Source organism: Bufo gargarizans, chromosome 7, assembly GCF_014858855.1.
Source record: "Bufo gargarizans isolate SCDJY-AF-19 chromosome 7, ASM1485885v1, whole genome shotgun sequence".
In the NCBI taxonomy this organism is placed as follows: Eukaryota; Metazoa; Chordata; class Amphibia; order Anura; family Bufonidae; genus Bufo; species Bufo gargarizans.
This window is the reverse complement of record NC_058086.1, coordinates 132,314,885-132,342,414: the sequence shown is the minus strand read 5'-3', so window position 1 is coordinate 132,342,414 and position 27,530 is coordinate 132,314,885.

Here is a 27,530-nt window from a genome sequence, read left to right as displayed (position 1 = left end):
TAGTATTTAGGCGCTGGGTGACCGGTATGGATTTAGTGACAGAATTAGACTTGGAAATGCACAGAAGCGTGTGTGTGAAGTTATTCTGAATGACCCAATGTGCACCTTGAATATTATATACCCTTTTTGGGATAGATTTCAAATAGCTCTGATATAGCAGGAACCACTAAATTATGAAATTGCTAAATTGGGAATTGTACTTCAACCCAGAACAAAAAATGTGCTTTGACGGGCACTAAATAACTTTCCCAGCTACAACAGTACAGCGGTAACGAGAGATTTAGAGGGATTTAAATTTGAGGCCTAGTATTTAGGCGCTGGGTGACAGGTATGGGTTTAGTGACAGAATTAGACTTGGAAATACACAGTAGCGGGTGTGTGTGAAGTTATTCTGAATGACCCAATGTGCACCTTCAATATTATATACCCTTTTTGGGATAGATTTCAAATAGCTCTGATATAGCAGGAACCACTAAATTATGAAATTGCTAAATTGGGAATTGTACTTCAACCCAGAACAAAAAATGTGCTTTGACGGACACTAAATATCTTGCCCAGCAACAACAGTACAGCGGTGGGTAACGAGAGATTTAGAGGGATTTAAATTTGAGGCCTAGTATTTAGGCGCTGGGTCACCGGTATGGATTTAGTGACAGAATTAGACTTGGAAATGCACAGAAGCGTGTGTGTGAAGTTATTCTGAATGACCCTATGTGCACCTTCAATATTATATACCCTTTTAGGGATAGATTTCAAATAGCTCTGATATAGCAGAAACCACTAAATTATGAAATTGCTAAATTGGGAATTGTACTTCAACCCAGAACAAAAAATGTGCTTTGACAGACACTAAATATCTTGCCCAGCAACAACAGTACAGCGGTGGGTAACGAGAGATTTAGAGGGATTTAAATTTGAGGCCTAGTATTTAGGCGCTGGGTGACAGGTATGGGTTTAGTGACAGAATTAGACTTGGAAATACACAGTAGCGGGTGTGTGTGAAGTTATTCTGAATGACCCAATGTGCACCTTCAATATTATATACCCTTTTTGGGATAGATTTCAAATAGCTCTGATATAGCAGGAACCACTAAATTATGAAATTGCTAAATTGGGAATTGTACTTCAACCCAGAACAAAAAATGTGCTTTGACGGACACTAAATATCTTGCCCAGCAACAACAGTACAGTGGTGGGTAACGAGAGATTTAGAGGGATTTAAATTTGAGGCCTAGTATTTAGGCGCTGGGTCACCGGTATGGATTTAGTGACAGAATTAGACTTGGAAATGCACAGAAGCGTGTGTGTGAAGTTATTCTGAATGACCCTATGTGCACCTTCAATATTATATACCCTTTTAGGGATAGATTTCAAATAGCTCTGATATAGCAGAAACCACTAAATTATGAAATTGCTAAATTGGGAATTGTACTTCAACCCAGAACAAAAAATGTGCTTTGACGGACACTAAATATCTTGCCCAGCAACAACAGTACAGCGGTGGGTAACGAGAGATTTAGAGGGATTTAAATTTGAGGCCTAGTATTTAGGCGCTGGGTGACAGGTATGGGTTTAGTGACAGAATTAGACTTGGAAATACACAGTAGCGGGTGTGTGTGAAGTTATTCTGAATGACCCAATGTGCACCTTCAATATTATATACCCTTTTTGGGATAGATTTCAAATAGCTCTGATATAGCAGGAACCACTAAATTATGAAATTGCTAAATTGGGAATTGTACTTCAACCCAGAACAAAAAATGTGCTTTGACGGACACTAAATATCTTGCCCAGCAACAACAGTACAGCGGTGGGTAACGAGAGATTTAGAGGGATTTAAATTTGAGGCCTAGTATTTAGGCGCTGGGTCACCGGTATGGATTTAGTGACAGAATTAGACTTGGAAATGCACAGAAGCGTGTGTGTGAAGTTATTCTGAATGACCCTATGTGCACCTTCAATATTATATACCCTTTTAGGGATAGATTTCAAATAGCTCTGATATAGCAGAAACCACTAAATTATGAAATTGCTAAATTGGGAATTGTACTTCAACCCAGAACAAAAAATGTGCTTTGACGGACACTAAATATCTTGCCCAGCAACAACAGTACAGCGGTGGGTAACGAGAGATTTAGAGGGATTTAAATTTGAGGCCTAGTATTTAGGCGCTGGGTCACCGGTATGGATTTAGTGACAGAATTAGACTTGGAAATGCACAGAAGCGTGTGTGTGAAGTTATTCTGAATGACCCTATGTGCACCTTCAATATTATATACCCTTTTAGGGATAGATTTCAAATAGCTCTGATATAGCAGAAACCACTAAATTATGAAATTGCTAAATTGGGAATTGTACTTCAACCCAGAACAAAAAATGTGCTTTGACGGACACTAAATATCTTGCCCAGCAACAACAGTACAGTGGTGGGTAACGAGAGATTTAGAGGGATTTAAATTTGAGGCCTAGTATTTAGGCGCTGGGTCACCGGTATGGATTTAGTGACAGAATTAGACTTGGAAATGCACAGAAGCGTGTGTGTGAAGTTATTCTGAATGACCCTATGTGCACCTTCAATATTATATACCCTTTTAGGGATAGATTTCAAATAGCTCTGATATAGCAGAAACCACTAAATTATGAAATTGCTAAATTGGGAATTGTACTTCAACCCAGAACAAAAAATGTGCTTTGACGGACACTAAATATCTTGCCCAGCAACAACAGTACAGCGGTGGGTAACGAGAGATTTAGAGGGATTTAAATTTGAGGCCTAGTATTTAGGCGCTGGGTGACAGGTATGGGTTTAGTGACAGAATTAGACTTGGAAATACACAGTAGCGGGTGTGTGTGAAGTTATTCTGAATGACCCAATGTGCACCTTCAATATTATATACCCTTTTTGGGATAGATTTCAAATAGCTCTGATATAGCAGGAACCACTAAATTATGAAATTGCTAAATTGGGAATTGTATTTCAACCCAGAACAAGAAATGTGCTTGAACGGACACTAAATAACTCGCCCAGCTACAGCACTAGGGACAGATTTAGCTGGATATAAATTTGAGGCCTAGTATTTAGGCGCTGGGTGACCGGTATGGATTTAGTGACAGAATTAGACTGGGATATGGCCAAAAAATGAACAGACTATTGCTGGTTAAATGCACTTGGTGTGACAGCTTCACCCTGATGTAGGCTTTAGCCAAAAAACAACCACACCATTGAGGGTTAAATGCACTTGGTGACAGGCGCAGCTTGCCCCTGATTTTGTATATGGCCAAAAAATGAACAGACTATTGCTGGTTAAATGCACTTGGTGTGACAGCTTCACCCTGATGTAGGCTTTAGCCAAAAAACAACCACACCATTGAGGGTTAAATGCACTTGGTGACAGGCGCAGCTTGCCCCTGATTTTGTATATGGCCAAAAAATGAACAGACTATTGCTGGTTAAATGCACTTGGTGTGACAGCTTCACCCTGATGTAGGCTTTAGCCAAAAAACAACCACACCATTGAGGGTTAAATGCACTTGGTGACAGGCGCAGCTTGCCCCTGATTTTGTATATGGCCAAAAAATGAACAGACTATTGCTGGTTAAATGCACTTGGTGTGACAGCTTCACCCTGATGTAGGCTTTAGCCAAAAAACAACCACACCATTGAGGGTTAAATGCACTTGGTCGCAGCTTGTGCTGGCGCACCACAAGACACAAAATGGCCGCCGATCACCCCAGAAAAATGAGACTGACAAACGGTCTGTGCAGCCTAAAAACAGTGAGCAATTGAGGATCAGCAGCTCAATGATCCACAGCTGCAGATCGATCAGTTAATCAAGTCCTTTGGAGGAGTTAATCTGCCTAATCTCGCCCTACTGTCGCAGCCGCAACCTCTCCCTACGCTAATCAGAGCAGAGTGACGGGCGGCGCTATGTGACTCCAGCTTAAATAGAGGCTGGGTCACATGGTGCTCTGGCCAATCACAGCCATGCCAATAGTAGGCATGGCTGTGATGGCCTCTTGGGGCAAGTAGTATGACGCTTGTTGATTGGCTGCTTTGCAGCCTTTCAAAAAGCGCCAAGAAAGCGTCACAAAAGCGCGAAGAAAGCGACGAACACCGAACCCGAACCCGGACTTTTACGAAAATGTCCGGGTTCGGGTCCGTGTCTCGGACACCCCAAAATTCGGTACGAACCCGAACTATACAGTTCGAGTTCGCTCATCCCTAGCGATAGTAGATTAGGTGGCTGACAGTGCCTCCAGTTCCTTCACATTTTCTCCCACCCAGTCTTCAGCTGAAAGATCAGCGTTAGCACCTGCAGCCCATGGCCATCAGTCTTTCACCTCACCCCCTTGCAAATCAGCCAAGCAGCCTGAGCCCCAAGCAGGGGTGTAGCTAGTAATGACTGGGCCCCATAGCAAAAAAATTTATGGGCCCCCCACTCCCAGATCTCCCATCCTCACATACCTCTCGGACCTCTCACCCCTTCCAGAGCTCCCACCCAAACACTCCTCCTAGACCTCCCACCGCCATGAGCATAGAAAAGTCAGAGGAAAAACCAAATAAGTATATAAACATTTTTTTGTCAAAATAGAAAACCATTCAGTAACTGATAAAGTGGCAAATCTAATAAACATGAAGAATTGAAAAAAACTAATAATTAGCAATTGTATTTTAAAGTAAAGTGTGTGTGGTGGGGTCGGGGGAAATTAGACTTACTTGTAAGACCTGTACGTTCACTAGTTGCTTTTTTTTTTTTACTTCCTGATGTGTCATCAGTAAACGTTACCTGTAAAGGAGTGGGGAAAGCTTTAAGATTTAATCTAAACATACAATACTACCCATCTGTTCTTTTATACTTACTTAGAACAGTATCCAAATATCTGTGTATAATACCATGACATATAATAGCATCATATACTATATAACCCCCTGATGTCACAGATATCCCCTCTTCATCAAGTGTCCTGCTCCTCCCTCCTGCCTATATATTGGTCCAGACCTCCAGGTTCCTGCTTCCCCTTACTCCCCATATATAATGGTGCAGACCTCCAGGGTCCTACTCCCTCTCCTCCCTAAATATAATGGTCCAGACCTCCAGTGTCCTCCTCCCCCTCCTCTCTATATAATGGTCCAGACATCCAGGGTCCTGCTTCCCTCTCCTCCCTAAATATAATGGTCCAGACCTCCAGGGTCCTGCTCCCCCCTCAATATAATGGTCCAGACCTTGGAGATCCTGCTGCTCCCCCCTTATTAAATTGGTCCAGACCTCCAGGGTCCTGCTCCCCCCTAAATATAATGGTCCAGACCTCCAGGGTCCTGCTCCCTCTCCTCCCCAGATATAATGGTCCAGACCTCCAGTGTCCTGTTCCCCCCTATATAATGGTCCAGACCAGACCTCCAGGGTGCTGCTCCCCTTCTCCTTAAATGTACTGGTCCAGACCTCCAGGGTCCCGCTCCCCCTTCTCCTTAAATGTACTGGTCCAGACCTCCAGGGTACTGCTACCCACTCCTCCCCAGATATAATGGTCCAGGACTCCAGAGTCAGTTTTACCAGTCCCAGAGTCAGCCAGCCCTCACCACACAGCCACTTGAACGTCTGCGCGCCTACACTCCAGCAGCACGCAGCTTCGCTGTATGCTCCACCTCCTCCACTTTTAGCCAGTAGGATGCCGCCCAGACTAAGAGCGGGACCACTCCCTCTCCTCACTGCAGGTACGCCTCTCTGCCTCTGGCCGCCCCCTATCACACCGCCCACAGCCTGCAGATAGCGCTTTTTCTGTCTGTCCTGGAGGGGCCTGCAACCCCTGTAGCTACGCCACATGAAATAAAAATAAATAAATCCTCAGCCAGCAGCCCGGGCCCCCAGTGGCGTAGGGCCCCATAGCTATTGCTATGGCTGCTATGGTGATCCCTACGCCCATGGCCCCAAGTCATGCAGCAGTCTCTTCTGCTTTTGGATAACTCTGTTAGCAGGGTTTCCCAGGGCCATCCACATAGCCCTGCCCCAGAAGTGGAAGAGATTTAGTGCACCGATGCCCAACCACTTATGTTTCAGGATGAGTACATGGGAGGACCACCGCAGCATGTTTCGGATGATGACGAAACACAGGTGCTAACAGCTGTGGCTTTATGCAGTGCGCAGACCGACAAGGAGGGCAGGGGTGAAGACTGGGTGGAAGATGATGTGGAGGACGATGAGTTCCTCAACCCCACATGGAATCAAGGTCAAGCGAGTGACCTGTCTAGTTCGGAGGAAGAGGCAGTGGTCGCACAGAGCCACCAGCACAGCAAAAGAGGCAGCAGGGTGCAAAAGCGGAGCGTCCGTCCCTTAGACAGTATGCCTGCTACTGCCCACTGCACCAAGGGACCGAGCACACCAAAGCCAGCTCCAAGGAGTTCCCTGGTGTTGCAGTTCTTCAGACAATGTGACGATAACAAGACATGAGTGGTTTGCACGCTGTGCAATCAGAGCCTGAAGCAAGGCATAAATGTTCTAAACCTGAGCACAACCTGCAGGACCAGGCATTTTAGTGCAAAGCACGAGCTGCAGTGGAGTAGACGCCTCAAAAACCAAAAATGTCTCTGGCTCCTCCTTCTTCTTCTTCTGCTGCAGTCTCGTCTTCTTCACCCCCCTCTGGAGTGACAGTGGCACCTGCCACCCCGCAAACAGAGGATGTGCCAGCAACGTCACCACCTGGGTCACCAAGCATCTCCACAATGTCCCATGGAAGCGTTCAGCTGTCTATCTCCCAAACACTAGGGTGAAAGAGAAGTACCCCCTACCCACCCGCGGTTACCTGGACCTGAATGCCAGCATTTCAAAATTCCTGGCCTTTGAAATGCTGTCATTCTGACTGGTGGAGATGCAGAGTTTAAAAAAGCCTTATGGCGGTGGCTATCCCACAGTACGTCATTCCCAGCCGGCACTACTTTTCCAGGTGATCCATCCCTTCCCTGCACAACTAAGTGGGGGACAAAATCAGGTCTGCACTGCGCAACGCCATCTTTGGCAAGGTCCACCTAACTGCGGATACGTGGACCAGTAAGCACAGTCAGGGATGTTATATCTCCCTAACTGCACAATGGGTAAATGCAGTGGCGGCTGGGCCTGAGGCGGATAGCAGTTTGGCGCATGTCCTTCCACCCCCGAGGATTGCAGGGCGTTTCTTTTTGCCTCCTGTTGCTTCCTCTTCCTACTCCGCTTCCTCATACTCTACCGCCTACTCATCCGGTCAGCGTAACACCTTCACCACCAACTTCAGCACAGCCAGGGTTAAATGACAGCAGGCAGTTTTCAAACTTATCTGTTTGGGGGGCAAACCACACACTGCGCAGGAGCTGTGGACGGGCATGAAACAACAGACCGATGAGTGGTTGGTGCCAGTGAGCCTCAAGCCCGGCCTGGTGATGTGCGATAATGGGTGAAATCTCGTAGCAGCTCTGGGCCTAGCCTTAAAAATTACCCCAATATGTCAGAGCTGCTGCAAAAAGTGCGGGCCATCTGTGCGCGTTTTCTGGGTTCTCACCCTGCTGATGCGCGCCTGTCAGTGCTGCAGCGTAACTTAGGCCTTCCCGCTCACCGCCTCATTTGCGACGTGCCCACAAGGTGGAACTCCACCTTGCACATGCTTGCCAGACTGTGCGAGCAGCAGCAGGTGATAGTGGAGTTTCAGCTGCAGCACGCATGGGTGAGTCGCTCTGCAGAACAGCACCACTTCACCACCAGTGAGTGGGCCTCCATACGAGACTTGTGTGCACTGTTGCGCTGTTTCGAGTACTCCACCAACATGGCCAGTGCCGATGGCGCCGTTCTCAGCGTTACTATCCCACTTCTATGCGATGATGGCAGAGGATGTGGCACAGGAGGAGGAGGGTTTCAGGTCAGTCATTCACAAGTGGCTCCAAGGGTAGGTTCCTGCACCAACATACGGCAGATACACAATTGTCCAGCCAGGGCACATTTCTTGAGGAGGTGGAGGATGAGGAGGAGAAGATGGAGGAGGAGGAACCGTGTTCACAGCAGGGTGGCACCCAAACCAGCTCATAGCCATCACTGGTGCGTGGATGGGGGGGATACAGAGGACACAGACGATATACCTCCCACAGAGGACAGCTGGTCGTTGCCTCTGGGCAGCCTGGCACACATGAGCGATTACATGCTGCAGTGTCTCCGCAACGACCGCCGAGTTGGCCACATTATTACTTCTGCTGATTACTGGGTGGCCACGCTGCTGAATACCTGTTACAAGGACAACTTACCTGTCCTTAATTCCGTCACTAGAGCGTGATCGTAAGATGAGCGATTACAAGTGCACACTGGTAGACGCGCTGCTGATGGTATTCCCACCTGACAGCGGGGACACAGTGGAAGCACAAGGCGAAGGCAGAGGACGAGGAAGAGGTCGCCAACGCAGCTGGGGCACCGCCAGCACCTCAGAAGGCAGGGTTAGCATGGCAGAAATGTGGAAAAGCTTTGTCAGCACGCCACAACAACCAGCACCACCAGCTGATATGGAACGTCTTAGCAGGAGGCAGCATTTCCGCAACATGGTAGAGCAGTATGTGTGCACACACCTACACGTACTGAATGACGGGGTCTGCCCCCTTCAACTTCTGGGTCTTTAAATTGGGCACATGGCCTGAGCTTACCCTTTACGCCTTGGAGGTGCTGGCCTGCCCTGCAGCCAGTGTACTGTCTCAAAGTGTGTATTTGCCACTCTTCTTTTTACCATACATTTTATTATGAGGCCTATAAATGAATATTCATAGGTTTGGTGCGCAGATTATTAAATGGTACTAGCAAAATTGCAAGTGTTTATTCTGTAGTTTAAAGACAGGGGCACAATTAGGCTACTTTCACACCTGCGTTTGTTGCGGATCCGTCTTGTATCTGCACAGACAGATCCTCTCTGATAATGCAAACGCTTGTATCCAAACACTTGTATTCAGAACGGATCCGTTTGCATTATTCTTTAAAAAAAATAAAAATACGGATCCGTCTTGACTTACATTGAATGTCAATGGGGGACGGATCCGTTTTCAATTGCACCATATTGTGTCAGTGAAAACTTATCCATCCCCATTGACTTACATTGTAATTTAGGACAGATCCGTTTGGCTACGCATCGTCAGGCGGACACCAAAACACTGCAAGCAGCATTTTGGTGTCCGCCTTAAAAGCGGAATGGAGACCAAACGCAACCAAACTGATGCATTCTGAACGGATCCTTATCTATTAAAAATGCATTGGGCCTGAACTGATCCGTTTTGGGCCGCTTGTGAGAGCCCTGAAACGGATTTCACAAGCGGACCCAGAAACTCCAATTTGAAAGTAGCTTAAAATGTCTTTCCCCTTCTACAACATACTGCACACTGGCATTGACAATTTACAATGGTAATAATGCAGTTTTGCAGTGAAATGTGTTTGCTGACACAAAGTTTTTTTGAAGAAATAAAACAACGCATTTATTAACACAAGTATAGTAATGGCATTATTATCATATTGCTTTTGGTATAATACTGAATGGTTTCCTGAAGTAATATGCAATGCATTCATTAACACAGGTATTTAATGGCTTTTTTGTCATAATGCTTTTAGTATAACAATGAAGGGTTCTCATTAGAGTTGAGCGGACACCTGGATGTTCAGGTTCGACGGGTTCGGACGAACTTTACAAAAAAGTTCGAGTTCGGGACCCGAACTTGACCCCGAACCCCATTGAAGTCAATGGGGACCCGAACTTTGGAGTACTAAAATGGCTCTAAAAAAGTCATGGAAAGGGCTAGAGGGCTGCAAATGGCAGCAAAATGTGGTTAAGAGCATGGCAAGTGCTCTGCAAAAAAATGTGTGGTGAAATGATAGTGAATGGATAGTGAAATGACTTAATATAACATAAAATATGTAAAAATACAAAATAATAATCTTGATCTAGGAGGAGGAGGTCCATATGGAGTAGGAGGTTGAGAAGGCGGTGGATGTGGCGGTGTAGGTGGAAGCGGTGGTGGAGGAAGTAGCCAACACAGTTTTTTTTTATTTATTTGTTTTTTTGTTAAAATTTTGGTAGACCCCAAAACATTTGGAAATATAAAAAATACAACCAAGAGAAAGTGCGCTGTAGTACAACAATGGCTGGGTGAGGCCATTATACATGTCTATTCTGCACAAGGTACGGACAAGTCCTGTGCGATCCCTGCCAGGTTCATTTTAATGAACGTGAGCTTGTCCACATTGGCTGTGGACAGGCGGCTGCGCTTCTCTTTGATAACCCCCTCCTGCCGTGCTAAACAAACATTTAGACAATACACTGGCTGCAGGGCAGGCCAGCACCTCCAAGGCGTAAAGGGCAAGCTCAGGCCATGTGCTAAATTTGGAAACCCAGAAGTTGCAGGGGGCAGACCCATCAGTCAGTATGTGTAGGCGTGTGCACACATACTGCTCTACCATGTTGCACGTCCCCATTATGTCCACGATCCAATTGGATATCTTCCCTATCAACTTTCGATGTTCTTTCATGCTCCTACCATGGTGATCACAGGTAACGGGGAATCTGGGTTCCACCCCGGAGAGGGAGCTTGAGAAAGGGATACCACATCCAAAGGAGGGCAATGGCTGAAATGTAATCGAGCAGATATGTGGGACAAGTTATTGAAGCACAAGCATCCAAGTAAAGGAGGTGGCGCGCTGCAATTACCCATTCCCGACCCGACAATAAATAGCAATACAGGACTCTTAAGATGCCCTGTTATTGGAATGATTAATAAAAAAATACAGGGAATGTCACTGGGGTATTTTGGATTTTGAAACGTTAGACAGGAGAGGCCCTGCTGTCGCTTTGTTGACTCTAGATAACTTCTGCCTGATCGCACATTCCCATGACGTCCACGATCCAATTGGATATCTTCTCTATCAACTTTCGATGTTCTTTAATGGTGATCAGGGGTAACGGGGAATCAGGGTTCCATGTAGAAGAGGGAGCGTGAGAAAGAGATACCACATCCAAGGGAGGTAAATGGCTGAAATGTGATCAAGTGGAAATGTGGGACAAGTTGTTAAAGCGGAAGGATCAAAGGAAAGGAGAGGGCGTGCGACAATTAAAGCCAAATTCTAAAAATGTAAGTCCCTGTCACCCATGCAGAGCAGGGGTTTTTCATCTGCAAAAATGGGATATTGTCACCCACCAATGGAAGAGACGATTTTTTAAAATTTCGGTCCCTGTCATCTATGCAGAGCAGGGGTTTATTCACAGCAAAACTGGGTTCATGTCACCCAACAATTGAACAGACGATTTTACAAAAATTAGTTCCCTGTCACCTATCCAGAGCAGAGGTTTGTATATGGCAAAAATAGTAAAATGTCACCTGAGAATGTAACAGACGATTTTTTTTAAATTTAGGTCCCTGTCACCTATGCAGAGCAGGGGTTTATTCACGGCAAAAATGGTAAAATGTCACCCAAGAATGTAACAGACGCTTTTGCACCCTGCTCCCTCTTTTGCTGTGCTGGTGCCTCTGTGCAACCACCACCTCTTCCTCCAAATTGCACACATAACTCGCATGACCTTGATTCCATGTTGGGTCGAGGACCTCATTGTCCTCCACATCATCTTCCACCCAGTCTTCACCCCTGCACTCCTTGTTGGTCTGCACCCTGCAAAAAGCCACAGCAGTTGGCACCTGTGTTTCGTCATCATCAGAGACCTGCTGCGGGGGTCTTCACGTGTCCTGATCCTGAAACATAAGTGGTTGGGCATCAGTGCAATCAATCTCTTCCACTTCTGGTGCAGGGCTATGTGGGTGACTCATGGAAACCCTACCAGCAGAGTCATCAAAAAGCATAAGAGACTGCTGCATGACTTGGGGCTCAGACTTCTTGCCTGATTTGCAAGGGGGTGAGTTGAAAGACAGATGGCCATGGGCTGTAGGTGCCAACTCTGATCTTTCAGCAGGGGACTGGGTGGGAGACAATGTGAAGGAACCGGAGGCACTGTCAGCCACCCAATCTACTATCGCCTGTACTTGTTCTGGTCTCACCATTTGTACTGTCCTAAATGCAGTGTAGACCACAAATGTACTTTCTAGCGCAAAAGATGAGCATTTGTCACCCAACAATGTAACAAATTAGTGAAATGTATTTCCTTGTTCACTAGTTAGAGCAGGGGTATGTCACATCCAAAAATTGGTGAATGTCACACAACAATGTAACAGACGAATTACTGAAATGTATTTTCCTGTCCACAATGTAGAGCAGGGGTATATCACTGCCAATAATTGGTGAATTTCACCCGACAATGTAACAGACGAATTAGTGAAATGTATTTCCCTTTCCATTAGGTAGAGCAGGGGTATATCACAGCCAAAAATTGTTTAATGTCACACAACAATGGAACAGACGAATTAGTGAAATGTATTTCCATGTCTACTAGGTAGAGCAGGGGTATATCACAGCCAAAAATTTGGGAATGTCACCCAATAATGTAACAGATGAATTAGTGAAATGTATTTCCCTGTCCACAATGTAGAGCAGGGGTATATCACAGCCAAAAATTGGTGATTGTCACACAACAATGACGAATTAGTGAAATGTTTTTCCCTGCCCACAATGTAGAGCAGGGGTATATCACAGCCAAAAATTGGTTAATGTCACACAACAATGTAACAGACAAATTAGTGAAATGTATTTCCCTGTCTACTAGGTAGAGCAGGGGTATATCACAGCCCAAAATTTAGTAATGTCACCCAACAATGTAACAGACGAATTAATGAAATGCATTTCCCTGTCCACTTTGTAGAGCAAGGGTATATCACAGCCCAAAATTTAGGATATGTCACCAAACAATGTATCAGACAAATTAATGAAATGACTTAAAATAACATAAAATACGTAAAAATAAAAAAATAATAATCTTGATCTAGGAGGTGGAAGTCTATATGGAGTAGGAGGTTGAGGAGGCGGTAGACATAGCGGTGTAGGTGGAATCAGTGGTGGAGGAGGAGGAGTTAGCCAACACTGGTTTTTGGTTTAAATTACAATTTTTTGCTGTTTAAATTAGGGTACACCCCAATACATTGGGAAATATAAAAATAATAAGAAAGTGCACTGAAGTATAACAATGGCTGGGTAAGGCCGGTATACATGTCTATTCTGCACAAGGTACGGACAAGTCCTGTGGGATCCATGCCTGGTTAATTTTAATGAACATGAGCTTGTCCACCTTGGCTGCACTTGTCTGTGGTAACGCCCCCTGCCATGCTAAAAGACCCAGACCTCATCATCCATAAGTCTGAATTTGAGTAGTAGTTCAAACAGTAGCAGCAGTAGTAAAGTAATAGGTCACAGTTCTCCCTGGCTTCTGATTGGCACACATGAGACTTCTTTACTGGATCCTGTGGGAAAATAGAACTGGTGGTGCGTTAAAGAATAATTCTCCATAGCGATATCCACATACTGAAACAGAAGGTCACCTAAAGAATTTACCATCCAAATCAGGAACCATTGCATTCAGCCATTAGTTCTTACCTGGCGTCTCTGGATCTTCAACCTGCATGTGCTGAAAAACTTAGTGCCGGTACTAGTGCAGGGAGAGAGTGCAGATACCAGCAGTAGCGCAAGCCATCTAGGACAATAGCACGTATGTATAACGTGCTCTGTAGCCAACAGACAACCTTGGACTAACTGAAATTCCGGTAAGCAGTTATTAAACATACTACCTGATCGGTGCATATACTTCTGATAAGGACTTGCAAGCTGCATGAATGGGAATGCATACTTACAAATTATATAAGGCGATATAACCAACTACAGAAGGCTCTATCCAGGCATACCTTTTCAATTCACATTGAGTATATTTGAGGACGCTATTGGAACATTTATTAATCTTATAATAGAGCGATAGCTCCGCGCTGTATACAGTCGTGGCCAAAAGTTTTGAGAATTACATAAATATTGGAAATTGGAAAAGTTGCTGCTTAAGTTTTTATAATAGCAATTTGCATATACTCCAGAATGTTATGAAGAGTGATCAGATGAATTGCATGGTCCTTCTTTGCCATGAAAATGAACTTAATCCCCAAAAAACTTTCCACTGCATTTCATTGCTGTCATTAAAGGACCTGCTGAGATCATTTCAGTAATTGTCTTGTTAACTCAAGTGAGAATGTTGACGAGCAGAAGGCGAGATCATTATGTCAGGCTGATTGGGTTAAAATGGCAGATTTGACCTGTTAAAAGGAGGGTGATGCTTAAAATCATTGTTCTTGCATTGTTAACCATGGTGACCTGCAAAGAAACGCATGCAGCCATCATTGCGTTGCATAAAAATGGCTTCACAGGCAAGGATATTGTGGCTACTAAGATTGCACCTCAATCAACAATGTATAGGATCATCAAGAACTTCAAGGAAATAGGTTCAATTATTGTTAAGAAGGCTTCAGGGCGTCCAAGAAAGTCCAGCAAGCGCCAGGATCGTCTCCTAAAGAGGATTCAGCTGCGGGATCGGAGTGCCACCAGTGCAGAGCTTGCTCAGGAATGGCAGCAGGCAGGTGTGAGCGCATCTGCAAGCACAGTTAGGAGAATACTTTTGGAAGATGGCCTGGTGTCAAGAAGGGCAGCAAAGAAGCCACTTCTCTCCAAAAAAAACACCAGGGACAGATTGATCTTCAGCAGAAAATATGGTGAATGGACTGCTGAGGACTGGGGCAAAGTCATATTCTCCGATGAAGCCTCTTTCCGATTGTTTGGGGCATCAGGAAAATGGCTTGTTCCGGAGGAGAAAAGGTGAGCGCTACCATCAGTCCTGTGTCATGCCAACAGTAAAGCATCCTGAGACCATTCATGTGTGGGGTTGCTTCTCATCCAAGGGAGTGGGCTCACTCACAATTTTGCCCAAAAACACAGCCATGAATAAAGAATGGTACCAAAACACCCTGCAACAGCAACTTCTTCCAACAATCCAACAACAGTTTGGTGAAGAACAATGCTTTTTCCAGCACGATGGAGCACCGTGCCATAAGGCAAAAGTGATAACTAAGTGGCTCGGGGACCAAAACGTTGACATTTCGGGTTAATGGCCTGGAAACTCCCCAGATCTTAATCCCATTGAGAACTTGTGGTCAATCCTCAAGAGGAGGGTGGACAAACAAAAACCCACTAATTCTGACAAACTCCAAGAAGTGATTATGGAAGAATGTGTTGCTATCAGTCAGGAATTGGCCCAGAAGTTGATTGAGAGCATGCCCAGTCGAATTGCAGAGGTCCTAAAAAAGAAGGGCCAACACTGCAAATACTGACTCTTTGCATAAATGTCATGTAATTGTCTATAAAAGCCTTTGAAACGTATGAAGTGCGTGTAATTATATTTCACTACATCACAGAAACAACTGAAACAAAGATCTAAAAGCAGTTTAGCAGCAAACTTAGTGAAAACTAATATTTGTGTAATTCTCAAAACTTTTGGCCACGACTGTAGAGTTGAGGGACTGTGACTATTTGCGTATTATATGTATGGCCTCATGTTTTTATGAGTTATATGCAATGTGTTTTTATTAAAGTGTTACACTTCATTATACAAGGCAGCCGGCTATTGATTTTATACTGTATGTATAATTTATGAGCTAAGTGGTATAGCAAGCCGGTCAGCATTCAAAATCAGAACTAGTCTGTCACCCATCTTCTGGTCTTCTTTGTGGTATCCAGGCTGCATGCCCAATCAGTACAATGTCCATGCCATTATCATCAGATGCTTCTTCTCCTGCCACAGTTTTTGTTATATCCCATTGGTCAAACTTTTGACCATGTAGTGGTGCAGCTCGATTCCTTTCCCAAAATACAATTATTTTCTAAAATGTAATTCTTCTTCTTAGTCTCTTAAAGGTCCAATGCGCATTCCAAATCCTTCCCCAGCCAAAAGCTGGGGGTCACTTTGTATTTCAGGACCCCTCTCTAGCTGGAGGATGCCTGAGTTTTAGGTTCCCTGGTGACCAGCAAAGGTGTTCTGATAGTCTTGAGCTATTGCAATTTATCTGTGTTTATCCTGCATTTGTTCCTGTCTGTGCTCCAGCATTCTACCTCTTTCCCTTAAAAAACTCTTTGGTTGCTTTTGCAGTATGCTTTGGGTCATTGTCCATCTGCACTGTGAAGCACCGTCCAATGAGTTCTGAGGCATTTGGCTGAATATAAGTAGATAATATTGCCCGAAACACTTCAGAATTCATCCTGCTGCTTTTGTCAGCAGTCACATCATCAATAAATAAAAGAGAACCAGTTCCATTGGCAGCCATACATTCCCACGCCATGACACTACCACCACCATGCTTCACTGATGAGGTGGTATGCTTAGGATCATGAGCAGTTCCTTTCCTTCTCCATACTCTTCTCTTCCCATCACTCTGGTACAAGTTGATCTTGGTCTCATCTGTCCATAGGATGTTGTTCCAGAACTGTGAAGGCATTTTTAGATGTTGTTTTCTTCACCAGGGAAAGAATTGTTCGGTCATCCACCACAGTTGTTTTCCGTGGTCTTCTTTTGGTGTTGCTGAGCTCACCGCTGCATTCCTTCTTTTTAAGAATGTTCCAAACAGTTGTTTTGGCCACGCCTAATGTTTTTGCTATCTCTCTGATGGGTTTGTTTTGTTTTTTCAGCCTAATGATGGCTTGCTTCACTGATAGTGACAGCTCTTTGGATCTCATCTTGATAGTTGACAGCAACAGATTCCAAATGCAAATAGCACAAATTAACTCTGGACCTTTTATCTGATCATTGCAATTGGGATAGTGAGGGAATAACACACACGTGGCCACGAAACAGCTGAGAAGCCAATTGTCCCATTACTTTTGGTCCCTTAACAAGTGGGAGGCACATATGCAAACTGTTATAATTCCTACATCGTATACCTGATTTGGATGTAAATACCCTCAAATTAAATCTGACAGTCTGCAGTTAAAGCACATCTTGTTTGTTTAATTTAAATCCATTGTGTTGGTATATAGAGTCAAAAATGTTAGAATTGTGTCGATGTCCCAATATTTATGGACCTGACTGTATGTCACGATCCCTACTCTCGGGTCATGTCACTGGGTGAATTATAATAGTGAGCTCATGAAGTTACCACAGAAATTCCTGCTGCCACCACCTATACTATTAGGCAATAGGAGCCTGAACTCAGATATTCTCTCAACCAAAATTTAACACCATAACACAAGTTTTTTATATAGGACTAGAGTTGAGCGAACACCTGGATGTTCGGGTTCGAGAAGTTCGGCCGAACATCCCGGAAATGTTCGGGTTCGGGATCCGAACCCGATCCGAACTTCGTCCCGAACCCGAACCCCATTGAAGTCAATGGGGACCCGAACTTTTCGGCACTAAAAAGGCTGTAAAACAGCCCAGGAAAGAGCTAGAGGGCTGCAAAAGGCAGCAACATGTAGGTAAATCCCCTGCAAACAAATGTGGATAGGGAAATGAATTAAAATAAAAATTAAATAAATAAAAATTAACCAAAATCAATTGGAGAGAGGTTCCATAGCAGAGAATCTGGCTTCCCGTCACCCACCACTGGAACAGTCCATTCTCAGATATTTAGGCCCCGGCACCCAGGCAGAGGAGAGAGGTCCCGTAACAGAGAATCTGTCTTCATGTCAGCAGAGAATTAGTCTGCATGTCATAGCAGAGAATGAGGCTTCACGTCAGCCACCACTGCAACAGTCCATTGGCATATATTTAGGCCCAGCACACACACAGGCAGAGGAGAGAGGTCCCGTAACAGAGAATCTGGCTTCATGTCAGCAGAGAATCAGTCTGCATGTCATAGCAGAGAATCAGGCTTCACGTCAGCCACCACTGCAACAGTCCATTGTCATAAATTTAGGCCCAGCACCCAGGCAGAGGAGAGAGGTCCCGTAACAGACAATCTGGCTTCATGTCAGCAGAGAATTAGTCTGCATGTCATAGCAGAGAATCAGGCTTCATGTCAGCCACCACTGCAACAGTCCATTGGCATATATTTAGGCCTAGCACACAGGCAGAGGAGAGGTTCATTCAACTTTGGGTAGCATCGCAATATAATGGTAAAATGAAAATAAAAATAGGATTGAATGAGGAAGTGCCCTGGAGTCCAATAATATATGGTTATGGGGAGGTAGTTAATGTCTAATCTGGACAAGGGACGGACAGGTCCTGTGGGATCCATGCCTGGTTCATTTTTATGAACGTCAGCTTGTCCACATTGGCTGTAGACAGGCGGCTGCGTTTGTCTGTAATGACGCCCCCTGCCGTGCTGAATACACGTTCAGACAAAACGCTGGCTGCCGGGCAGGCCAGCACCTCCAAGGCATAAAAGGCTAGCTCTGGCCACGTGGACAATTTAGAGACCCAGAAGTTGAATGGGGCCGAACCATCAGTCAGTACGTGGAGGGGTGTGCACACGTACTGTTCCACCATGTTAGTGAAATGTTGCCTCCTGCTAACACGTTGCGTATCAGGTGGTGGTGCAGTTAGCTGTGGCGTGTTGACAAAAGTTTTCCACATCTCTGCCATGCTAACCCTGCCCTCAGAGGAGCTGGCCGTGACACAGCTGCCTTGGCGACCTCTTGCTCCTCCTCTGCCTTGGCCTTGGGCTTCCACTTGTTCCCCTGTGACATTTGGGAATGCTCTCAGTAGCGCGTCTACCAACGTGCGCTTGTACTCGCGCATCTTCCTATCACGCTCCAGTGCAGGAAGTAAGGTGGGCACATTGTCTTTGTAGCGTGGATCCAGCAGGGTGGCAACCCAGTAGTCCGCACAGGTTAAAATGTGGGCAACTCTGCTGTCGTTGCGCAGGCACTGCAGCATGTAGTCGCTCATGTGTGCCAGGCTGCCCAGGGGTAAGGACAAGCTGTCCTCTGTGGGAGGCGTATCGTCATCGTCCTGCCTTTCCCCCCAGCCACGCACCAGTGATGGACCCGAGCTGCGTTGGGTGCCACCCCGCTGTGACCATGCTTCATCCTCATCCTCCTCCACCTCCTCCTCATCCTCGTCCTCCTCGTCCTCCAGTAGTGGGCCCTGGCTGGCCACATTTGTACCTGGCCTCTGCTGTTGCAAAAAACCTCCCTCTGAGTCACTTCGAAGAGACTGGCCTGAAAGTGCTAAAAATGACCCCTCTTCCTCATCCTCCTCCTCCTGGGCCACCTCCTGTTCCATCATCGCCCTAAGTGTTTTCTCAAGGAGACATAGAAGTGGTATTGTAACGCTGATAACGGTGTCATCGCCACTGGCCATGTTGGTGGAGTACTCGAAACAGCGCAACAGGGCACACAGGTCTCGCATGGAGGCCCAGTCATTGGTGGTGAAGTGGTGCTGTTCTGTAGTGCGACTGACCCGTGCGTGCTGCAGCTGAAACTCCACTATGGCCTGCTGCTGCTCGCACAGTCTGTCCAGCATGTGCAAGGTGGAGTTCCACCTGGTGGGCACGTCGCATATGAGGCGGTGAGCGGGAAGGCCGAAGTTACGCTGTAGCGCAGACAGGCGAGCAGCGGCAGGATGTGAACGCCGGAAGCGCGAACAGACGGCCCGCACTTTATGCAGCAGCTCTGACATGTCGGGGTAGTTGTGAATGAACTTCTGCACCACCAAATTCAGCACATGCGCCAAGCAAGGGATGTGCGTCAAATTGGCTAGTCCCAGAGCTGCAACGAGATTTCGCCCATTATCACACACCACCAGGCCGGGCTTGAGGCTCACCGGCAGCAACCACTCGTCGGTCTGTTGTTCAATACCCCGCCACAACTCCTGTGCGGTGTGGGGCCTGTCCCCCAAACATATGAGTTTCAGAATGGCCTGCTGACGTTTACCCCGGGCTGTGCTGAAGTTGGTGGTGAAGGTGTGTGGCTGACTGGATGAGCAGGTGGAAGAAGAGGAGGAGGAAGCCGAGAAGGAGGAGGTGGCAACAGGAGGCAAAGAATGTTGCCCTGCGATCCTTGGCGGCGGCAGGACGTGCGCCAAACAGCTCTCCGCCTGGGGCCCAGCTGCCACTACATTTACCCAGTGTGCAGTTAGGGAGATATAGCGTCCCTGGCCGTGCTTACTGGTCCACGTATCTGTGGTTAGGTGGACCTTGCTACAGATGGCGTTGCGCAGTGCACACTTGATTTTATCGGATACTTGGTTGTGCAGGGAAGGCACGGCTCTCTTGGAGAAGTAGTGCCGGCTGGGAACAACATACTGTGGGACAGCAAGCGACATGAGCTGTTTGAAGCTGTCTGTGTCCACCAGCCTAAATGACAGCATTTCATAGGCCAGTAGTTTAGAAATGCTGGCATTCAGGGCCAGGGATCGAGGGTGGCTAGGTGGGAATTTACGCTTTCTATCAAATGTTTGTGAGATGGAGAGCTGAACGCTGGCGTGTGACATGGTTGAGACGCTTGGTGACGGAGGTGGTGGTGGTGGTGTTGGTGGTACATCCCCTGTTTGCTGGGCGGCAGGTGCCAACGTTCCTCCAGAGGCGGAGGAAGAGGCCGAGGCGGCAGCAGCAGAATAGGCCGAGGCGGCAGCAGCAGAAGAGGTAGCAGGGGGAGCCTGAGTGACTTCCTTGGTTTTAAGGTGTTTACTCCACTGCAGTTCATGCTTTGCATGCAGGTGCCTGGTCATGCAGGTTGTGCTCAGGTTCAGAACGTTAATGCCTCGCTTCAGGCTCTGATGGCACAGCGTGCAAACCACTCGGGTCTTGTCGTCAGCACATTGTTTGAAGAAGTGCCATGCCAGGGAACTCCTTGAAGCTGCCTTTGGGGTGCTCGGTCCCAGATGGCGGCGGTCAGTAGCAGGCGGAGTCTCTTGGCGGCGGGTGTTCTGCTTTTGCCCACTGCTCCCTCTTTTGCTACGCTGTTGGCTCGGTCTCACCACTGCCTCTTCCTCCGAACTGTGAAAGTCAGTGGCACGACCTTCATTCCATGTGGGGTCTAGGACCTCATCGTCCCCTGCATCGTCTTCCACCCAGTCTTGATCCCTGACCTCCTGTTCAGTCTGCACACTGCAGAAAGACGCAGCAGTTGGCACCTGTGTTTCGTCATCATCAGAGACATGCTGAGGTGGTATTCCCATGTCCTCATCATCAGGAAACATAAGTGGTTGTGCGTCAGTGCATTCTATGTCTTTCACCGCTGGGGAAGGGCTAGGTGGATGCCCTTGGGAAACCCTGCCAGCGGAGTCTTCAAACAGCATAAGAGACTGCTGCATAACTTGAGGCTGAGACAGTTTCCCTGGTATGCATGGGGGTGATGTGACAGACTGATGGGGTTGGTTTTCAGGCGCCATCTGTGCGCTTTCTGCAGAAGACTGGGTGGGAGATAATGTGAACGTGCTGGATCCACTGTCGGCCACCCAATTGACTAATGCCTGTATGAAATTGCTAAATTGGGAATTGTACTTCAACCCAGAACAAAAAATGTGCTTTGACGGACACTAAATATCTTGCCCAGCAACAACAGTACAGCGGTGGGTAACGAGAGATTTAGAGGGATTTAAATTTGAGGCCTAGTATTTAGGCGCTGGGTCACCGGTATGGATTTAGTGACAGAATTAGACTTGGAAATGCACAGAAGCGTGTGTGTGAAGTTATTCTGAATGACCCAATGTGCACCTTCAATATTATATACCCTTTTAGGGATAGATTTCAAATAGCTCTGATATAGCAGAAACCACTAAATTATGAAATTGCTAAATTGGGAATTGTACTTCAACCCAGAACAAAAAATGTGCTTTGACGGACACTAAATATCTTGCCCAGCAACAACAGTACAGCGGTAACGAGAGATTTAGAGGGATTTAAATTTGAGGCCTAGTATTTAGGCGCTGGGTGACAGGTATGGGTTTAGTGACAGAATTAGACTTGGAAATACACAGTAGCGGGTGTGTGTGAAGTTATTCTGAATGACCCAATGTGCACCTTCAATATTATATACCCTTTTAGGGATAGATTTCAAATAGCTCTGATATAGCAGAAACCACTAAATTATGAAATTGCTAAATTGGGAATTGTACTTCAACCCAGAACAAAAAATGTGCTTTGACGGACACTAAATATCTTGCCCAGCAACAACAGTACAGCGGTAACGAGAGATTTAGAGGGATTTAAATTTGAGGCCTAGTATTTAGGCGCTGGGTGACAGGTATGGGTTTAGTGACAGAATTAGACTTGGAAATACACAGTAGCGGGTGTGTGTGAAGTTATTCTGAATGACCCAATGTGCACCTTCAATATTATATACCCTTTTTGGGATAGATTTCAAATAGCTCTGATATAGCAGGAACCACTAAATTATGAAATTGCTGAATTGGGAATTGTACTTCAACCCAGAACAAAAAATGTGCTTTGACGGACACTAAATATCTTGCCCAGCAACAACAGTACAGCGGTAACGAGAGATTTAGCGGGATATAAATTTGAGGCCTAGTATTTAGGCGCTGGGTCACCGGTATGGATTTAGTGACAGAATTAGACTTGGAAATGCACAGAAGCGTGTGTGTGAAGTTATTCTGAATGACCCTATGTGCACCTTCAATATTATATACCCTTTTAGGGATAGATTTCAAATAGCTCTGATATAGCAGAAACCACTAAATTATGAAATTGCTAAATTGGGAATTGTACTTCAACCCAGAACAAAAAATGTGCTTTGACGGACACTAAATATCTTGCCCAGCAACAACAGTACAGCGGTAACGAGAGATTTAGAGGGATTTAAATTTGAGGCCTAGTATTTAGGCGCTGGGTGACAGGTATGGGTTTAGTGACAGAATTAGACTTGGAAATACACAGTAGCGGGTGTGTGTGAAGTTATTCTGAATGACCCAATGTGCACCTTCAATATTATATACCCTTTTTGGGATAGATTTCAAATAGCTCTGATATAGCAGGAACCACTAAATTATGAAATTGCTAAATTGGGAATTGTATTTCAACCCAGAACAAGAAATGTGCTTGAACGGACACTAAATAACTCGCCCAGCTACAGCACTAGGGACAGATTTAGCTGGATATAAATTTGAGGCCTAGTATTTAGGCGCTGGGTGACCGGTATGGATTTAGTGACAGAATTAGACTGGGATATGGCCAAAAAATAAACAGACTATTGCTGGTTAAATGCACTTGGTGTGACAGCTTCACCCTGATGTAGGCTTTAGCCAAAAAACAACCACACCATTGAGGGTTAAATGCACTTGGTGACAGGCGCAGCTTGCCCCTGATTTTGTATATGGCCAAAAAATGAACAGACTATTGCTGGTTAAATGCACTTGGTGTGACAGCTTCACCCTGATGTAGGCTTTAGCCAAAAAACAACCACACCATTGAGGGTTAAATGCACTTGGTGACAGGCGCAGCTTGCCCCTGATTTTGTATATGGCCAAAAAATGAACAGACTATTGCTGGTTAAATGCACTTGGTGTCACAGCTTCACCCTGATGTAGGCTTTAGCCAAAAAACAACCACACCATTGAGGGTTAAATGCACTTGGTGACAGGCGCAGCTTGCCCCTGATTTTGTATATGGCCAAAAAATGAACAGACTATTGCTGGTTAAATGCACTTGGTGTGACAGCTTCACCCTGATGTAGGCTTTAGCCAAAAAACAACCACACCATTGAGGGTTAAATGCACTTGGTCGCAGCTTGTGCTGGCGCACCACAAGACACAAAATGGCCGCCGATCACCCCAGAAAAATGAGACTGACAAACGGTCTGTGCAGCCTAAAAACAGTGAGCAATTGAGGATCAGCAGCTCAATGATCCACAGCTGCAGATCGATCAGTTAATCAAGTCCTTTGGAGGAGTTAATCTGCCTAATCTCGCCCTACTGTCGCAGCCGCAACCTCTCCCTACGCTAATCAGAGCAGAGTGACGGGCGGCGCTATGTGACTCCAGCTTAAATAGAGGCTGGGTCACATGGTGCTCTGGCCAATCACAGCCATGCCAATAGTAGGCATGGCTGTGATGGCCTCTTGGGGCAAGTAGTATGACGCTTGTTGATTGGCTGCTTTGCAGCCTTTCAAAAAGCGCCAAGAAAGCGTCACAAAAGCGCCAAGAAAGCGACGAACACCGAACCCGAACCCGGACTTTTACGAAAATGTCCGGGTTCGGGTCCGTGTCACGGACACCCCAAAATTCGGTACGAACCCGAACTATACAGTTCGAGTTCGCTCATCCCTATATAGGACCTCTGAAACACTACTGGTAACGTTATTCCCTCTGAAAGAGCAAGTTCTATAAGACCACAAGGAACGGACTTATCAATTTTTTAAATTTAATATACAATAGGGGAGTGCAATACAAAAAGAAAGTGTCTGATAAAAGATAAAAATATACATACAATAACAATGCAGTAAAACAGATAAAATAAAAGGGATAAAATAAAGAATATTGGCTTACTGAGATGCAGCAGTTATATTCCGGCTGTGGGGACAGCTGAAGATATGGGCAGTCACTCCAAACGATGTGGATCCCCAAAATGGCTGACAATTACCTGTTCCCAAACACACATTTGTATCCGGTACTTACTACTCACTTCCAAAGTAGGCAGGAGGCCGGACGAGCGCCCGACAGGTGGCAGCGTCTCGTTACGTCACGTGCCTGCGCCGCCTGCTTCATTCATAAAGTGGGTGGAGCAGGCGCATATACTGAATTTGGTGGTGCAGATATTCCTGAAAAATTGCTCCGATATGTCAGAGCTGCTGCAGAAAGTGCTTTTATCATTCTCTTCCTGCTGCTGCTCATCTGTCTGCGCTGCAGCGTAACTTCGGCCTTTCCGTTCACCGCCTCATATTCAACGCACTCACAAGGTGGAACTCCAACTTGCTGGAGAGACTGTCTGAGCAGCAGTAGGCGATAGTGGAGTTTCAGCTGCAACAGGCACGGGTAAGTCACTCTGCAGAACAGCACCGCTTCACCACCAACAAGTGGGCCTCCATGCGGGATATGTATGCTGTGTTGTGCTGTTTTGAGTACTCCACCAACATGTCCAGCGCTGATGACGCCATCCTCAGCGTTACTATCCCACTTCTATGTTTCCTTGAAAAAACGCTTTGGGCGATGATGGATGAGGATGTGGCACAGGAAGAAGAGGAACAGAGATCATTCCCATGGTTATCAGGCCAGTCGTCCACAGGTGACTCGGAGGGTGGGTTCCTTCACCATCTGCGCCCAAGTATAATACTAAGAAAGAGAGACTTGAGAATAGTATGCATAGTATGTGTGCAGAGTATTGTAGGCCAGGTAACACTCCTCTAGGTTTCTGGGAAAGATATGCAAGTTAGCTTTCAAATTATCTAAGCCTTTCTGATACCAGCAGATGTAAGATGTGATAATTTTTATATATTTTTAACAGAAACACAGAGGAGCATTGACTGGTTTACAATACTCCTCATTTGTACTCAGAACTCTCCATAAGGAGAAATATTACTCCAATCTACGCCTGTCAGGCAGCCAAGCAAATTTTCTATGATCTCCTTTGTTAAAGGATATTTACCCAGAAACTGCTGGGTTCCTGGTTTGAGACACTCAGTTTTTCTTTCTCTCTCACTTTCACTCAGAATTACATATACCAATTGTAACAGAGGCTGCTGTGTGCCACTGTTCCCCTGCTTACCACCTCGGTCCCAGGCGCTTTGATCAGCGGTGATCTGTGGCCAGAGCTTCCCATTCACCACTGCAGCTCTGGGCTCTTTTTGTGTAGGTGCTGTGGTTCTGAGGATCCTCTCTACAGTTTCATCTCAGCCTTGGCTTGCTGCAGTTTTTTTGCAGCACTTCCTTAAGGGACGGCACGTGTCACTCCCTCGATTTTATGGGTTAGGTCATGTGACCTCGCTGACCAATCCTAGCCCTTATGGCTCGGCCCTCTTCCCAGATGACTCAGTGTCAAGGTCCTTGTGCTCTGCTTAGCTTCCTGATAACCACTTGTGTTCCTGACTCGTACCTGTGTTCCTGGATTCTGCTACTTGTCTGTTCCCTGCGAGCTTGCCTTGACTCTCTTGTTGCCAATCCGGATTGCCTGACCTGTACCTGTGCCGCCTGCCCTGACCTTTTGCCTGTCTGACTACGCCTCTGCCCCATCCTTTCTTCGGTCCTGCACTGTTGCTCCTGGTAGCAACTCTGCCTGCCTGACTATGCCTGTGCTTCTGGTATCTTTCTCAGGTACCTTCTGGTCCGCCTGGACCAGCTGCCTCATGTTCCTATCCTCCTCAAGAGGTAGCGACCTGGTGTTCCCCTCGGGAAAGTCTATCCCCACCCTCAGGGGTATTGTGAAGAATCGAGGGGTTTACTTAGACAATGCCCTTAGAGGAGGTAGGACATGTGGCACAGTGGGTTCACACCCGCTGGTTTGTGACACCAATTTTCAGGGCAATTGGGGCATATTTGATTCGGGTAGAATTGATTCAGACTTCAGAACAAATTTTTGTAAAATTTGTCGAATCACACACTGATTCACCCAACTCTGCCTGAGGCCGATGACTAGATATGTCATTGATACCAGTGGCTATTTATCAGCACCCCATCATAGCACTGCCACTGCATGCCTACTTGCCATCATGTTCCATGCTGGATGGTTGCAGTTGCTGCTGCAGTTCCCCAACATAGCCACATGGTGAACACACATTTACTGTCTTGTATGTTCCACAATTTGCTGCTACTTCTGTTGCTATTCATTGCTGCCACATGCCACTAGTAATCCTACACATCTTACCTTTTCCAAATCCACACTGTAATGCTGCTGCTACCAAACAAAAGTGAGAATTTTTCCTTGCTTGTATAGAACAAGCTACTTGTTCTTCTGACATTAACACTTGTGTGTGTATAAACAAGGGTAGGCATCTGCTGCCATAAGGTAACATTTTGGAATGCTTGCTTAGCGACCATTTTTGGAACTTTTTTAATTAAAAAAAAAAATAAGTTGCTGTTTTTAACACTGTCAACCAAGCATTTACCCATATACTGTATGTCAGTGTCACTTTCACATTAAGGGGGAGGGTCTTAAGAGACCTTAGAGTGTTATATACAAATTTTCAAGGCATATGGAGCATAACTGATTTGTGTAGAATCGATTGGGTCTGAATCAAATAATTTTAAATTGAATCAAAAATGAATTTTAAGAAATTTGCTCATCTCTAGATGACCCAATTTAATTGTACCAGTATATAATTTCCTTGCTCATTTCCACCTTTAATGTGACCTATAAACTTTACCACTCAATTGAAAAACAAACTGAAATCTTTTAGGTGGAGGGAAGAAAACAAAAAAAACTAAAATTATGTGGTTGCATAAGTGTGCACACCCACCCTTATAACTTGGGATGTAGCTGTGTTCAGAATTAAGCAATCACATTCAAAATCATGTTAAACGGGAGTCAGCATACACCCGCCATCATTTAAAGTGCCTGTGATTAACCCCAAATAAAGTTTAGCTGCTCTAGTTGGTCTTTCCTGAAATTTTCTTAGTCGCATCCCACAGCAAAAGCCATGGTCCACAGAGAGCTTCCAAAACATCAGAGGGATCTCATTGTTAAAAGGTATC